The sequence below is a fragment of the Rhinolophus ferrumequinum genome, chromosome 27 (genome assembly GCF_004115265.2).
Source record: "Rhinolophus ferrumequinum isolate MPI-CBG mRhiFer1 chromosome 27, mRhiFer1_v1.p, whole genome shotgun sequence".
In the NCBI taxonomy this organism is placed as follows: Eukaryota; Metazoa; Chordata; class Mammalia; order Chiroptera; family Rhinolophidae; genus Rhinolophus; species Rhinolophus ferrumequinum.
In genome coordinates this window covers 13,083,953-13,100,157 of record NC_046310.1, presented here as the reverse complement: position 1 = coordinate 13,100,157, position 16,205 = coordinate 13,083,953, and the positions used below count along the sequence as shown (strand labels likewise).

The following is a 16,205-nucleotide window of genomic DNA, read 5'->3' as shown; positions in this document are numbered from 1 at the left end:
CGTCCATCCCTTCCAGTTCTCACAGACACTGTCCTAGCTCAGGCTGTCAGCACCTTCCCTACCATTTCCGTGGCCTCCTAGTTAATCTCCTGTTGCAATCTCCTACACACAAAGACCAGGCTGCCTTTCCCAAATACTCAGCTTAACATTCTTCCACAGCTTACACTCAGCAGTCTCATTATACATGGACTCTTGTCACCTGACATCAACCCACCTTTGGCACCTGTCCCGCCCACTTCCCCTGACTGGATTTATTGCCATCCCAGCAAAAGGCCACGTGCTTTCAGCCCTTGCTCACAATCATCCCACTCCCCGGAATTTCTGCTCCCTACGGCCCAAACCCAGGGCCCACTTCCGGGCTTGAAACACCGCTTTCTGAGAAGCTGTGCCCACTCCCTCTCTCCACTTTCTGTCAGACTGTGTTTTGTGCTGATCTGAGCTGCGGCTCTTACGTGAGTTAGGTCAGCTCTTCGTTTAAGTACTACTAGGTTGAGATTTCTATTCATTGTGACGATTATAGCGCTTGACACGTGACAAAAACAAAATACATTTTTAATGGCGTCCCCTTAAGGCACGTGCAAAGCACAATTAACATTCGGGAAATTTGATGGAGATCTTATGTTGTTTCCACCCCGGGTGACTACCAAACTAGGACTTCATGGCTCTCCGAAGGGAAACCAGCAGAGCTTTGCAGGTGGGGCTTCCTCTGCTCTTTGGTTGCTGCCAGAGCCCTTTTAACAACACTTCTCCCTGGCTGAAGAGCCCCTGAGTATGCTTAAGGCATCCAAAAGAAACTTTCTAAGAGCTTGGTCTACACGAGCATTCTCTAGAACAAAAAAGCTTTCAAGAGATCATACATATTTATTACAACGGAAATTCTAATTACCTTCTTCTTTTACACAGACAGGAAAACCTGCTCTCCCGCTCTGGCTGACCAGTACTGAGCCTGGTAAGTGGACAATGGGTCTTCTTTTCAGACTCCAGGAAGTCTTTGCTGGCTTGAACGTTCTCAAAATTTAATATCGCGGAAAGCTAAATGAGTTTCCCAACAACCAAGGACTTTAGAAATGGAGATACTGGGTGAGGGAAATAGCTTAGTTCAGGTACCTGTAGAAATGCTGCTTTGTAGCATATAAGGGAATTCATTGTTTAAATAAGAAAAGCCCTACCTGAAAACGAGATCAAAAGCCAACTAATTCAACAAATGCTTTGAGCACCTATTTCATGTCAGCTTTTTTAATTGTCTTTTTTATTAGGTTGGTGCAAAAGTAATTACGGTTTTTGCAGTGATTTTTAACCTTTTAAACCGCAATTACTTTTGCAACAACCTAATATTATTTTCAGCTCCCTAAGAACTTGGATGTTGACGTAGGGATCAAATTCTCCAAACCTTTACTGCCAAACTTAGTTTGTAGACCAGCTTAGATTCATTTATTAAAAATGAAATTATTTGTGCCCACTTTAAGTTTACACCTTACATGACACAGGTTTGTCGCATCTGTGTTTTTAACACACAAAATGTCAGGTTTTGTTGTCATTGCCTGGTGGCATGGGATAGTGGAAGAAGAGGAAGGTGAACTTACCAACATTATCTTACTAATACATCAGAACTGAGGCATCTAGTATCTTCATTTTAAGTTTGAGAAAACAAGCTCAGAGGGGTTGAGCAACTTGCCCTTAGTCACACAGGCAATAAGCATCTGGGAATTCAGGTTCATGACAGTCAACTCTAAAGCCTTTGTCCTTCTCCCACATCCTACTGGCTTCTTTGGCAGAAAGTGGACTTCGGTGTCATGTCCCCTGGGGAACGACTAAAATGTTCTGCCTTCATTAACTAGTGTAACTTGTAATAATAATAATACTCTTTATTAAGTAGTGGGTAACATTTCTTTTCTTTGAATTCAAGCAACTGGTATCCCAAATGTCTATACAGTAGCCAGTCAGTAAACTTGGAAGTTGTAGAAAAAACAGAGGCATCTCTGGTCACCTCCCGGAGAGGGAGAGGGCTGCCAGGTGGAGGAGCAGAGAGGTGGCCCCCCTGCCTCTCGTACCCCCAGCCTCCTCTGCACCCACAAACAACTTGCCTACCCCGTGAGGCCAAAATGCTGCTGTGATGGGAGCCCTGTCGTCCAGGCCTTAAAATTCTGGCTGCACCAGCATTAGACACACAACCCCTTATCTGGGCCTGGCCCAGGGCCTCCAGGTTTTCTGTTTCCTTCTTCCTGAGGGCTTCCTAAGGGCTGGCCAGGGCTAACCAAAGTTCTTCCAGGCTTAGTTCTTGGTCCTCCTAGTTTTCTGAGACTCTGTCCACTTTGACAGTTTCTACTGAATCCAGATCAGAACATCCCAGCTGGTGGGCCATCTTCCAGAAGGCCTCAGAGAGGAGGGATGGGCCTGGGATAGCTGGAGCCCCCGGGCCAATTGTCGTCAACAGTCTTGTCCATTTCCATCTTTCACCTTTTCTGAGGAAACTATCAGAGGATGTGCTCCACCAAAACGAGGGGGTATAAGCTGAGGAGAAAAAGGAAGACATGGGATAGAGGGGACCCTCCCGGGGGAGGATAAGAGAGTTTTGACCCAGATCAAGAGGGCAGCTAGTCCAGACTGCAGCAGTGACTCAGAAAACACACATCAAGGGTTAGAGTCACATGGCAACCACCGCCCTCCTGCAGTCTTTTGATCATGAAGACGGAATGTCCAAGGTGTACCTGGCCCACTTCTTATCTATACTTGACTGGTTCTGTCCGTTCACTGAAGAGGTGAACACCTCATTCCCCAGAGCACCTGAGGACTCTGATTTCACCTCAGAGTTGTCCGCTTCAACCTCCAGCATCCAGGGTCACTCTGGAGGCAGAAAAGCCAGCCAGCGCAGCCCACTCTGTTTTGACTTTTGACTGTTTCTGCTGGACAAGCAGCACCTCATTCATTCACCCTGCGCCCTGCCACAGCCCTCAGAGGGGCCCCAGAGAACCTTAAGGGACGCTGAGCCCAGGCCCTGCTCAGGCTGCCTTGGGGAGTCATTGTCGCCCCCGCCCTTCAAAGCAAGGTTTGGACTTGCCACTCAGCTTTTCAGAATGAAACAATAGTTCTTTTAGAGATCCACATATAGTTGAAACGATTGACAAGAGATGCAAGGGAGTAATTAAACCAAAAGTCAGGATAGCAGTTACCTCTGACGAGCAAGGGGACATGAGGGGGAAAGCTGCCCTAGGGTCCTCTGTGGTGCTTGTTCTGCTGCTTTTTTGTGAAACCACTTGATTGAGGTATGATTGGCATCCAGAAAGCTGTGCATACTTAATGGACACAACTTGATGAGTTTGAGATAAGTTTCTTCCTGCCCTCTTCGCAAATTTTATTTATGATTAGAACACTTGACTTAAGATCTACCATCTTAGCAAATTTCCAAGTACAGTTGACCCTTGAACAACACAGGTTTGAACTGCGCGGGCCCACTCCATATGTGGAGTGTTTTCAATAAATACTGTAAATGTATTTGCTCTTCCTTAGAATTTTCTTCATAACATTTTCTCTAGCTTCCTTTATTGGAAGAATACAGTATATAATACATGTAACAGACAAAATATGGGTTCATCGACTATGTTTTTGGTCAACAGGGGGCTATTAGTAGCTATGAGTAGCGAAGTTCTGGGGGAGTCAAAAGTTTTATGTGGATTTTCAACTGCGCAGGGGGTGGGTGCCCCTAACCCCGTCATGGCTCAAGGATCAGCTGTATCCACCACAGTGTTGGTAACTAGGCACCGCCGTCCGGGGAAGCTCTGGGACTTAACCCACTTTGTATAATGAGACTTTGTCCTGTTGATGAGTACCTCTTGTTTTCCACTGCCTCATTCTGTTTTTACTATGATTATACACACACGTTACACTCCTTTCCGCATTGATGACATACTTCACAATAAAAACACTTTTAAAGAGTTGAGGGTTACTTTTGGGAAAAACTTTCAGCTGAGATAATTGGCTGAGGTAGAAGTGATTAGGCTCTAAATTATGGAGATAGTTTTCTGTGACTGGGTAAAGCCTCAGTCAAGCAGAAAGCAAAAGCAAGCGCTGTGAGCTTTGGCCTCGCGCCCGCCTTAACTCACTGAGAAATGAGCTCACCCTCAAAGACGTGTGCAGCCCAGACATGCTTCGGTGCCTGCCCCGTTCTCAGGACGAAATCTGTGTTGAGTTTGTTTCAGATAAAAAACAAAAAAAAACAGTGCTTTATGTCTCCACACTTTCCACCCCTCCTTTTTCTTCCCCTGCAGCCAAGTCTAATCCGCTGGCTGTTTGGTGAGTTGATGCATTAAAATGAAAATTTACTCCAGTGGAAGCTCCCGGGGGTTATTTATTTATTTATTTTTTTGACCTTCTCCTGAGCCAGAGAGGCAATTTGAATTCGAGAGGTAGTGCTGATTGGCCTAAGCAAGGACGTTTGTGGGATTAGCAGCACTGGGGACAAGGGACAAATGCCAGGAGTCCTTAACACTGCATAGCGTGTAATAAAGCTGGAAAAAAAAGGGGGGGAGACTTTTGGAATTGCTTTAGGTCTCAAATCTTGAGGGATTCTATATATTCCTTTTCAGCTGGGGCCTGTGACAGGTTTAGATGGCAGATTAAATCAAGCCAAGTTCATGTTAGGTGAGTAATGATTTTTTAATTGGCATCAGGGCACAATACATACGGTAATTTGCAGTCCATAGTTCACTTGTAACTGGAAATTAGAAACAAGGGCAGCAATGTAAGTGGGAGGAGAGACTTCATTAATTCGTTCAGCAAATATTTATTGACTGGCAATGGTAAGCCAGCTTCGGTGCTAGTTACTGGCAATACAGCTCTAGGCAAAACCGAAGTCCCTGCCCCATGGGCTTTTCTTGGGGGAAAGGGACAGGAAACAGAGTCATCATAAGTCCAAGTACATATATGCTCATGTACACACACACACACACATCAAATATTGCAATTGGTAAGTGCTGTGAAGAAAAGGGAGGGTGGAGAAGGCCAAGTGCATGGGTCTGTGGGTTGGCGGGTTTTTACATGGACTGGTCAGGAAAGGAAGTGAGAATGAGCCCTGCAGGGTTTGTGGGGAGAATGCTGGGGCAGCAGGAACAGCGGGGCAACTTCCGCACGTTCCACGTGGCCAGGGTGTAGGGTAACGTGTGTGGCTGCCATTCTCCAGGCTCCTTACTTACTCTGACCCACGTGGGCCACACATCTTAATTGCCCGTCAGTCCAAGGAGTAAAAGCACCGGCATTTACTCCCAGCTTTGCCACTGTCCCCAAACATTCTACCAGCTTCTTCATCAGAACCATGTGAAAAATAATGACCCTGGCCAGTCTCCCTAACGCACTTTCAAGCCTCTTGTCAGGCCAGGTGGATGGCCTTATGCTGGTGCATCTGTCCTCCTCACTCTAGGACGCCTCTCCAGAGCAGGGCGTCGCTGCATTGCACCTGTCACAAGCTCCATTGGTGGCGTGGACATCCCATAAGCTCTGCAGGGGTGCGTTGGGGTGTACAGAGCAGTGTATCCTCAGGCCCACTGGCCTCACAGGTCATCACCACGAAAGCTGAGCTCATCACCACAGGTCATTACCACTGGCTGTTTGTGAGCCACCTGCCTTCACACGTTTTACCTATTCAATTGCACAATAACCCTGGGAGGGAGGCAAGATTACTGCCCTCAGTTTACAGCTGCAGGTGATCACAGAGGGTGGAAGGAACTTTCCCGCGGCAAGACCAGAGCAGAGTTAGGCAGGTCTTATCCACTGCAAATCCTTTCTCGAAGGACATAAAGAACAACGATGAGATATTTAAAGGTCTGGGATTTACTATACTCCAAGTATAGTCACAAGGCACAAAACAGGTGACTCATGAAAGGAGAGAGGACTTAACTACCGGCTGTGGGTGAGCATAATGAAGGGAGACGTGTACAATGACCAAACGAGGGTGGGAAAGCAGTTTGTTAATACACTTGTGGACAGTTTTGTTCAGTTTATCTTTCTGTTGCTAAAGGAGTTCATTGTAATTCATAGAAAGGTAGCAAAAAGGTATACAAGTGACCCACAATCCCACTTCTCAGACACCACCATCATCAACATTTTCCGAATGTGTGCCTCTCAGTTTTCTTCTGGTCAGATGGGTCGGGGTGACTTTTGTCCCTGATCAAACGTTCGCATTCCTTCCCGTGACATAAGTCTCACTGTGTTCCTGTCCTATCCTCCCCAGTCACCCCCCTTCATTCCTACAATCACGGACTCTAAGAGATGAAAGGGTCCTAAGGGGACACCTGACCCCCAGGCCCTGGGGCCAGAATCCTTTTGCCTTGTCTTCCTGGGAGGCACCACCCTGTACAGAAGAAACACCTGCTGGCAGAGATACTCGCAGGGTATGTTCACCTCACAGCTTTGCAGGTAGCCCAGGCCTTTTTCGGGCCATTCTGATTGTCGGAAAGCTTTTCCCTCTTAAAGTTTGACCGAAGACTCCAGGCGAGGGCTGATCGTCAAGAGAGCATGACATTTCTTCTTTGTCTTTTTTATTTTTTGGAACATTATCTTTGCAGTCAGTAAAAGTATCCAAGACTTAGCTTATGTGAACTGCTTGATAGTTGTTTCAGTCTGCTCCAGCTGTCAAAACAAAATAGCACAGCGTGGGCGACTTAAATAATAGAAATTTCTTTCTCATAGCTCTGGACACTGGGAAGTCCAAGATGAAGGTGCTGGCAGAGTAGGTTTCTTTTGGAGTCCCTTTCTCTTAGCTAATGGCAGCCACCAACTCGCCCTGTGCTCACACGACCTAGTCTGTGTGTGTGGAGAGAGAGGAAGCTCTGGTCTCCTCTTAAAAGGGCACTAATCTCATTATAAGGCCCTCACCCTATGGCCTCATCTAAACTTAATACCTCCCAAAGGCTCCACCTTCTAATGCTGTCACATTGGGGGCTTAGGATCTCAACATATGACTATTGGGGGGACACAAACATTCAGTCCATGACACCATTCCAGGAACCGCCAACCCTGAATGATTTGGGGAACCAACCCTCTTCATCCAGAAGGGGTGGGTTTTGGACAGTCTGTAAAGTGAGGACTCTGTTTCAGGATTGCCTGCCTTGTGCCATGCTTCAGGTGTCCCCAAGTTGGGAGCCAGCTAAATGTAAGGGAGCATAGGTCTGACCAGGCAGTTTGTTTACTATTGAATTAAAGTTAAGTGGGCCCAACTATGTGCCAAGTCTCTCGGAGAGTTGGAGATACTGCAGCAAAGTTCCTGCTCACAGAGCCCCACGTCATGGGCTCATAAAGGAGCTGAAGAAATATCTGAATAGAATGATTTCACATAGGGATGTGTGCTATGAAGAAGATAAATCAGGGACTAAGCAAGGACAGATCCGAGTTTGGGGGGGGGCCTGAGGCTTATTTGGGGGGCCCTCTTTTTGAAAAATCACACATATGACCCCATGAGTACAGGGGATATCAGTTTCCTATGCTGCCATTACAACGTATCACAAACTGGGTGGCTTCAACAACAGTTCTCTCAGTTCTGGAGGCTAAACATCCAAGTTCAAGGTTTCAGCAGGTTGGTTCCTTCCAAGGACGGGGGCGGGGGGGAATCTGTTCCATGCCTCTCTCCTGGTTTCCAGTCACCCCAGGCATCCCTTGGCTGATAGACACGTCACTGCCATCATGTGCCTTCACATGGTGTTCTCTCCACGTCACTATGTTCACATGTCCCTCTTACAATGGCACTGGTCACCTTGGATGAGGGGCCCACCCTACTCAGCATGACCTCGTCTTAACTACTTACATCCACAATGACCCTACGTGCAGTAAGCTCCCTTCCTGAGGTGCTGGGGGCTTCAACATGGCTTTTAGGGGGGCACAATTCAGTCCACAACACATGGTGGGGCTCATCCCAGGACAGGGCCTGTGCCAGTGAGAGGCTCTGGAGCGTGTCTTTAGCATCACAGCGGCTCCTCCCCTGGCATTAGGATAGACAGAAGGATGAGGCAGAGGTGGGTGTACGTCACTGGGGTGGGGGCATGGCAGACCCATCAGTGCCCCTCCTACCCTCTCCACCCCTCTGGAGGTCCCAGTTCCTCTTTGTGCAGAAGTTTTCCTGGTCTCTCTGCGAAGGGCTTTCTCTGCCCCCCAACCCCAGCAGACTAGAGTGTCCCCTGGAGACACCATCAACCAAAGAGGGACAGGAGTTGGTGAGTGTGTATCTCAGCCTCATCGCCCCTCAGAGGGACTTTTTTTAAAAAAAACCTTATTGTAAATGCAGATACAGAAAAATACACAGAACCAAATCAATTAGTCTAAGGCAAATGCCTCCTCACCACTGGTGGGACTGTTCTGAGGACCGTTCCATCCAGTCTGTCAGGACGCACAGTAGCCCACGGCGGGTACCTACGACTTCCTTTCCTGACTTGCTTCCTCACGCCCTCGTCATGCTCCAGGGATCCCCTCCCATACAAGCTGCTTGTACCCAAAGTCTTGTCTCAGGGTCGGTTTGGGGTGGCACTCAGAATCAGGCGGTTGGTGAGGGAAGGCTTCTTTAAGGACATGGTGTGTGAGGCGAGACCTGAGTGTTGAGAGGACTTGCCCATGCAGAGGTCTGTTCTAGTGTTCCCGGCAGAGGGGCCGCGGAGGCCGTGGGGCAGAGCAGTCCTGGAACAGAGAAGCTCATGGAGGCTGGGCGCAGTGAGGGGGAGCTGTGACACGTGGCCTGGGAGGGGCAAGCAGCAGCCAGAACACAGAGCCTGAAAATCCTGGGGTGTGTGTGTGTGTGTGTGTGTGTGTGTGTGTGTGTGTGTTAGAGAGAGAGAGAGAGCGCTGACACGTTTGAGTCGTGTGGGAGGTTAGATTACTGGGGAGGGAAGATGGGCTCCTCCTTCTTCTCTTTTCACCCTCCCTCCCCCAACGCCCCACCCCTGCCACACTACCGCCTGACACGTCCACACACATTCACAGGAAGTTGAGTTTTGAAAACCCAATTTCGTGCGGCCATTCCAGTCCTACAACACGTATGTATGCTAATCAGGTAGTTAGAAAACCCAAATCAGAGAGATGTCAAGTAGCAGCACCAGCTTTAATACCTCTTCATGTTGGCTAATGATGGCAGCACACTGGAACTGCCAAACCACAGGCCCGGAAGCACCGGCGATGGAGCAGGCAGATAGTGTGCAGCCCTGGGAGACAAGTGCCAGCCCCGGTCACAGGCTGAGCGGCTGTCGCAGGGTCTGTCTCTCTCCAGCTGTGAGTAGGGAGGGAGTCAGGGTGTTGAAAATTGCCCCATCCTCAGACTGCGGAGGGTGTGGCTCCCCCCTGACTAAACCTGCTTCAGCTTCTGTAGTGTGAGCAGCCTTCTGTGGAATGTTTGCTGTGTGTGTTGACATGCAAAGTTAAGAGTGTTGCTGATTTAACAAGAGAGGCAGTCAGGTCGGTCAGAAGCAGAAAGCCCTGGCTGTCAGGGCTGAGGGGCAGATGGAAATGGAGACTTGTTCAGTGGGTGTTTTGCTCAATTTTTTGCAAGATCAAAGAGATGGGTCACACAACAGCAGGAATGTACTTAACACTGCTGAACTGCACGCTTAAAAACAGTTCAGACGATGAATTTTATGTGTATTGTATGTACCACAATTTAAAAAATATTCTTAAAAATAACAGACAGTAGTTTGGGTGGTTTGGAACAATTGTGACATATCAACTTTGTTTTGTGACATATCCTTTGTCCCAAATGACCAAATCCAACACCTTGGGGTCTCCAGCGCAGTAGTAACCATGGCAACCCAAAGCCAGGCAACAACAGTGCCTGTAACAGGTGATCTCCACAAACCACTCCAACAGCCCTAGGAGGGAGATTGACAGACAGATAAGGAAATCACCTTAGAGAACCTAGTTAATCTGCTCCAGGCACACCAGCAGGAAAGATCCCGTGTTGCTGCCCTGAGATGTCTGGAGGTGATGTGGCTTCCTGCAAATGCTGGGCTCACTTCTTTGTGCTCCCCTCACAGGCCAGTGCTCTGTCCTGGGTCCTGGCAAGAGGGTCTTACAGCTGAGGCTCCTTCAGTAATCACTGATCATCCTGGTCAAGAGGAAGAGCCGCCGGCGAGTCTGAGAGCTCAGGAGCTCAGCACATCCACGTGTCCACCTTCCTTTCCTCTTGGCAAACTGCTTTTCCGAGAATGGCAGTGAGCAGATCTAATCTGGGCTTTGGGAAACCATAGGTTTCTGGGCCAGCTCTTAAACACGTTTGGTTATAAACGTGAGCTCCAGGCTGTAGGCCCCGATTCGCACTTCCCCTGTAGCACATTGCAGACCAGTGGAATGTCGAAACAGCTTAAGGGGTTTACAGCCTGCACTCTCCCCAACCCTCTCCCACCCCGCTGGGAGCCAGGCTGGGCCCGCTGCTCATGTTCCTGGGGTAGTTATTACCTATTCAAACCTTCATGCGTTAGGCGAATTAGGAGGAGGGCTCTGAATTCAAGAAAAATCTTCGTTGTAAAATCCTTTTTAAGAAATGTAAATGTCATGGACTTTGAATGTAGATACTGGATCGGAATTTGGACTGTGATTTTAGACAAGTTACTTATTCTTTCCTATTCGTTTGTTGTCGTGGCTACAGAATGAGGGTGATACCAATGTGGGGGTTACCTGCACAGGATGGGGCTCGTCCCGGGCTGGTCGCCTGGTCGGAGCCCCGTCTACACTGTCACTCCCTGGGCCCCCGTGAGTCTTCTCTGGGAATACATTTGTACTCGTTTGTACACATCGTTCTTTCGTCCTAAGGGATCTTTTGGCTTCCTGACATAATTCTGTGACGTGGATGAAAGTTCTTCCTACACCCTTGCTTATTTATTAATTGACTCAGCAAACTTGTACAGAACCAGGATAACCCTCAGGGCAGCCAGGCCCCAGTGGGTCTGGAACCACAGCACTGTTTGCTCTCGAAGCGCAGCCATGAGGCTGACCAGGTTGCAGAGGCCGCTCTTTGCATCATTAGCTGTTTGTCCCTGGAATGTGGGGAGATGCCTGGGGAGTGGATGGGGCCCAGCCCTCTCCGCAGGAGGATATCCTCCCAATTCCTGCCGTCTGTGGGTCTGCGGTGAAGCGTTCACACACCCCAGGACTCCGAACTAGAAGGTACTGGAGCCCAATGGCCTCACTGCACACATAACCGAACAGGTTCTTCATGTTGGGGAGCTGGATGGAGCCGCCATGGTGTGGTGGCGAGGGTTTGGGCCTAGAACGAAGCTCATTAAAGTCTCGGTTCTGGTTGTGCCACTCTTCGGAGATCAGGCTGGCCAACCTGAGGCAAGTTACCTAACTTGGATTCTCGGTTTCCTCCTTTAAATTACCTACTTTACATTGTGCAATTTCAAAGGAGATAATGATGCTAAATTGAAATAGGACAGTCACCTTCATAATACATGTTTACATTTGTCTCTGGTCCTTTAAGAAAGGAGTTAACCAAGGGATCAGGAATGCAGGCCGCCTGAGCCCACCTGGGGGGTGTCCACATGGCCATCACGGGGCTCCCACCTGAGAGCTCGGGGTGGCATCACACACAGGTGGAGAAATCTGACTATAAAGGGAGAGAATTAGGAAGCTAATGACTAACTCACTTCCTAAAGGACTAAGGAGGTTTTTGAAATTTTACTTGAGTCCTTTCCTCTGCTCCAGCCGCTCCCTTTGGTGGAAACAACTGACTTCCCTCAAACTGCTTCAGACCCGCGAATGGCTTGTCTGATGGCCCTGGGGTTTGGGGCCTGAGCCCCAAGAGAATCAGGTGCTCTTAGGGAAAGAAACAAACCTTTAGGAATTTGTTGAATTTGTCATTCAGACTTGATTTTGGGTGACTTCTCTTGCTTTTATTTATCTACTTGTTTTTGAGAACGTAGCAGGAGATGAAGAAAATGCTTTTATACAATTGAGGGATGGCAGTCAGAGTTTGAACTGAAATCTGCGGTGGTTCTTTTTAACTCTAAAAGTCCTCAAAGTGGGGTGCAGTGGGGTGAGCTACCGGTTATTTATGATGATGTCTCTGAAGAAAGCATGGCAGTGGGGAGGGCTTTTCCCAGGCTCCTGACCCGGGAAGCAGCCTGCGGTTCAGCCTGGAGTTGAGTCCCTTTGGAAAGCAGAGGTGTCAGGAAGCCTGCACTGGGCCCTGTACCGTGGTCCCCACTCTGGGGAGCAGAGACGGATGCGTGTGCTGAGGAAGAAGCCGACCTGCAGGCGGACGTTTCCAGTGCAGGTTGTGGCAGAGTTTGAAGCACGGCTTGGTGGAATGGCACCTTTTTTATTGTCAGCACTGAAGCAGACGTCTGCTCAAAAAATGCAAAGGTGACAAGCAAGCGCTTTTATTAAAGACAACACCAGGAGAGAACCCACTTCCCAGCATGTTTTGGGCTCAGACTGGAGGGGAAAGCAGGTGTCTAGATGTGTGGTTATGGCTAAGATGGGAGATTGCTGGTGAGAGTGGGGAGGGAATAAGACACCCACTTGTGCAAACAACAACAACAACAAAAACCTCAGCTATTAAATAGGAAATTTGAGGCTTAACCCATTAACTGGACAAACGATTGTCCCTTTCCCTTTTTGACAAATGAAAGGTTGCTGTGGGCCTCACTAGACCTTTCCGGAGGGCCTATTCCAGCGGCCTTTGATAATAGCCTAACAAGGGAGGGCAATTAGAAAGGGCTTCTTTGGATTAGCCAACTGCTAGTCTCCAAGAAGTAGAACCCAACATGGAGGGCAGTTTAGTTCCTTCAGGCCTTTCCCACAAAGCTTCTATGCTGTTCCTTTCCTGAGGATTACAGGGATGTGTGCCTAGTAACACGCAGTCCACTCCTGATTCTGTAACAAAGCAACTTGTGTTTCTTTGGGTTCTACCTTTAGGAGAAAATTCTGGTGTGACCCAGATCCAAGAAGGGGTCCTGTCGGTTCATACTCCCCCATGCAGCCAAGTTGCAGAGAACCCCACAGGACACTGTCCTCACCCCTTTGTGTCCGTCTTGTGTGCCCATTCCACATGCCTGTGACAGCAGCCACCTTCTGCACGGCTGTGATGTATTTACTTGTCAGCATCTGAAAGATTCCCCTCGGTAGGGTCCAATTATTGGCTTCGTGAGCCACCTGCCAATTCAGATTCTACTTTGGCAGAAATCAAAGCTGTCCTTTTTCAGATGATGCTCCCCATTCTTCATTTTCTTCTACCTTGTCATTAATTTTCCAAGCTAGAAAGTACCTGCAACGAGATCTGACATGCATATGCCTCTACTGCCAAATCCTGCTCCTTCTTCCCTTTGGGAAACTTCCTAGGTGTCACCACACCTGTTAGCCTCCCTTCCCAGGAGCCACACAGTGTCACCCTTGTCCTGACTCAGAATCAGATATTCCGAGAGGTTCTTAGGGGGTTAGTGTTCTCGGGTTTCTGAGGGAATTTTTTTCAGGCCCTTCCCAGCCTTAGGTCATCCTTCCATCCTTTCAAGTGACTTATCCTAACTTCATTCCAAACAATGGAGGCCTCTGGAAGACTTTCCCAACAAGAAACAATACATTAGCTTGTGGAAAGTCCTTAGTCAGCGGGGCTGGTGGAACAGGACAGGCTGTGACAGGCCTGGGTGTGGGCCCTGGCTCTGGGCTCCCAGGGTGCGCCCTCAGGCTGATTTCTGCATACTCTCTCCATTTCTTCATCCCAGCGCTAGAGCATCAGGACCACGTTTTGTCTTTGTGTCCTCACTGCCTAGTGCACTGCCTGGCACAGTGCCTTAGGACGAATGAATAAATGCAATTCGGCTATCGATTTACACATGCATGTTTCCTATTAGAATTTCAGAGTGGCCCTTTCTTCTGCTTCTGCTCAGGTGCTTGGTCCTTCTGAGGAAGCTGAGGCCACGCTGGGGTGAGGCCCTTTCATCTGGTGGTCACCACCCCGGGCAGCTGTCTCTGTCTCCAAGCCCGCCTGCACCTACTCAGCCCTCATCCTGCATAATAATGAGGTGACGGTCACGCCATGCTGTAAGATCAGTGGCCTCATTACAGCAACACAATGTCAACTGAGCCTCATCTGCAACAGGGGCTGGTGGCCCTGCCTCAGCAGGAGGTCCCGCCCCATCCACCACTGCTGCCCCAGCTGGGGAGAAAGTGGAAGCAAAGAAAGAATCTGAGGAGTCTGATAATGACACGGGCTTTGGTCTTTTTGACTAAACTTCTTCTGTCACTTGTTCAATAAAAAGCTGAACTTTTTTTTTTTTTAAATGAATTTTAGATTGTGAAAAGTCAAAAAACCTCAGAGATCTAGCCAGAACTGCTGGCATGTAGGAAGTGGTCCACAAGGCAATAGAAGGAACACGTATTTGGTCATAGGAATGTGTTGGGTTTTACTGTTTTCTTTCCCTTCCCTGTTCCAGCACCAGGCTCACTAGATAAGCCATGTGGAACACTGTTAACTTTTGGTTCTGGAGTCACAGTCTCAATTTCAGAGCCTGTCTGCCACTTACTAAGTGTGACCTTGGGCCACTTACTTAATCTAAGCCTCAGTCTTCTCAGCTACACCATGAAGATATTAATAGTAATCCATATCATAGAAGTGTTGAGAATTAAGATAATGCATGTAAAAACTTGGTACAAGACTCAGTGAATGGTAGGGATTTATGTCCATGTGTTCAGGGTACCACAGTTACAGGTTATCCAGATGCCCTCCATCTTTTACTTTGTTTCTATTTTAGACAAAAAGCTTCTCAAGTTTAAGGACTGTCTCTGTTGGTCTCTTTCCATTACGCACTCACTTCAAGCCAAGCACTGACCCTGCCAGGTTTGGAGAACGGAGAAAGAAAAGATCTTGCTGCCCTTAAGCAGGTAGTCTCAGAGGGAAACAAACAGTGTGTACTTCCAAGTAACATGTGGGGCCACGAATGAGGTAATCACTGGCCTGGGAATCCAAAAGAGTGGCACTTGACCTGAGGTGTGGGGATGGCCCACAGAAGGCTGGTGTGAAACTCAGACGTCACCAGACCAGAAATGGGAAGGAGGCGATGTAGGCAGAAGGGAGAATGCACGTGGAGCCACCAAAAGACTTCTCGGGACCTGTCCTTGGGCTTTAAAGGCTCTGGACCCAGCCTTCCTACTGCCTTGATTCCAGGGTCTCTCTTTGGAAAAGTCACTGCCAGTGGTGGCAGGAATGAACTAGTTGACAAATGGGAGCTAGACGGGTTAGGAGACCTGCTGGGAGGCTGGAACCTCTGCCCAGGCCTGAAGAGGTAAGACACAGCAGGTTCGGGATGGATAACCTCCTCGTCCTAGGCGTCCAGCATGTAATGGCATTCAGAGAGGGCTGAGCTGAGGGAGATTTAGGAGTTAGTTTCAGCATTTGCCTGGCAGTTGTAGCCACTGGCTGGAGTCCTACAGGCAAGAGCCTTGGAGGGCTGGGTGAGGGCACACAAGCTACTTAATGTGTAGCATCTAATCCACGGGAATGTTTCACAGATGCTTTTTGACCGACTAACCCGGTGTATCTGAATTGTAGAGTTGATTCTGTGAACTCTAAACTTTAAAGCAATGGTGTTTTAAGCAGTTCAAAGATAGTGGGAGTTTTCCCAGGTAAGAGGATCAGAAGGGGAAAGTGCAGTCCTTTGAGGGGGAAGTCAGGGCTGCGAAGGTCTTCGAGGCCTTCCAAGGATAGGGTTCTGCTCTTCCCCCTCAGCAGGGGAACCCCAGGATAGCTGGGAAGTATACAAATAGGGATTTTATAATAGCGCGGATGGAGGACACCTGAGAGCTGGGGCTTGTAGACTCAAATTGTTTTGATTCTTTTGGTACCATGTACTATTTTGAAAATAGTTCACCATATTACACAAAATTTACCGAGGTGACACACTTCGGGTCACCAGGACTGCCAGCCTAACTGATACTGGCTACCCGAGACCAACTATCTACCATCAGACCACAGCCAGTTTCCACTGCAATTAAATGATACGAAACTCTGTCAGCTGAGCTGCTTCTAATACGAGTCAGTGCATCTGGAAAAGGAAGTGGAATGTTGGACACGATTCAAGTCAATAAGTACTTTATTTATGAAGAAGGCTGTACAGGATTCAGCAGTGTCTAATTTAGGTCCCATGTACAATAGTAAAAATTAAAAATGAGTAATTCAGCTTGCAGTGAAAGGTATTTCCAGGCCTTTTTTTTTTCCTTTCTGTTCTTTTTCTGGTGAAATT

The 16,205-nt window shown here is 48.3% G+C and overlaps 1 protein-coding gene and 1 pseudogene across 1 annotated transcript in view; both read left to right on the top strand.

Moving 5' to 3' along the window:
• Window positions 1-13,988, top strand: part of NVL (nuclear VCP like) — an 84,432-nt gene extending 70,444 nt beyond the window's left edge. Inside the window, exons 24-25 of the transcript XR_004422254.1 lie at window positions 904-949; window positions 13,854-13,988. The gene's annotated coding sequence lies outside the window, so the exon portion shown is untranslated. The remainder of the gene's footprint in view (window positions 1-903; window positions 950-13,853) is intronic.
• Window positions 12,191-14,196, top strand: LOC117018434 (60S acidic ribosomal protein P1-like; annotated as a pseudogene).
• Window positions 14,197-16,205: the final 2,009 nt, after the last annotated feature.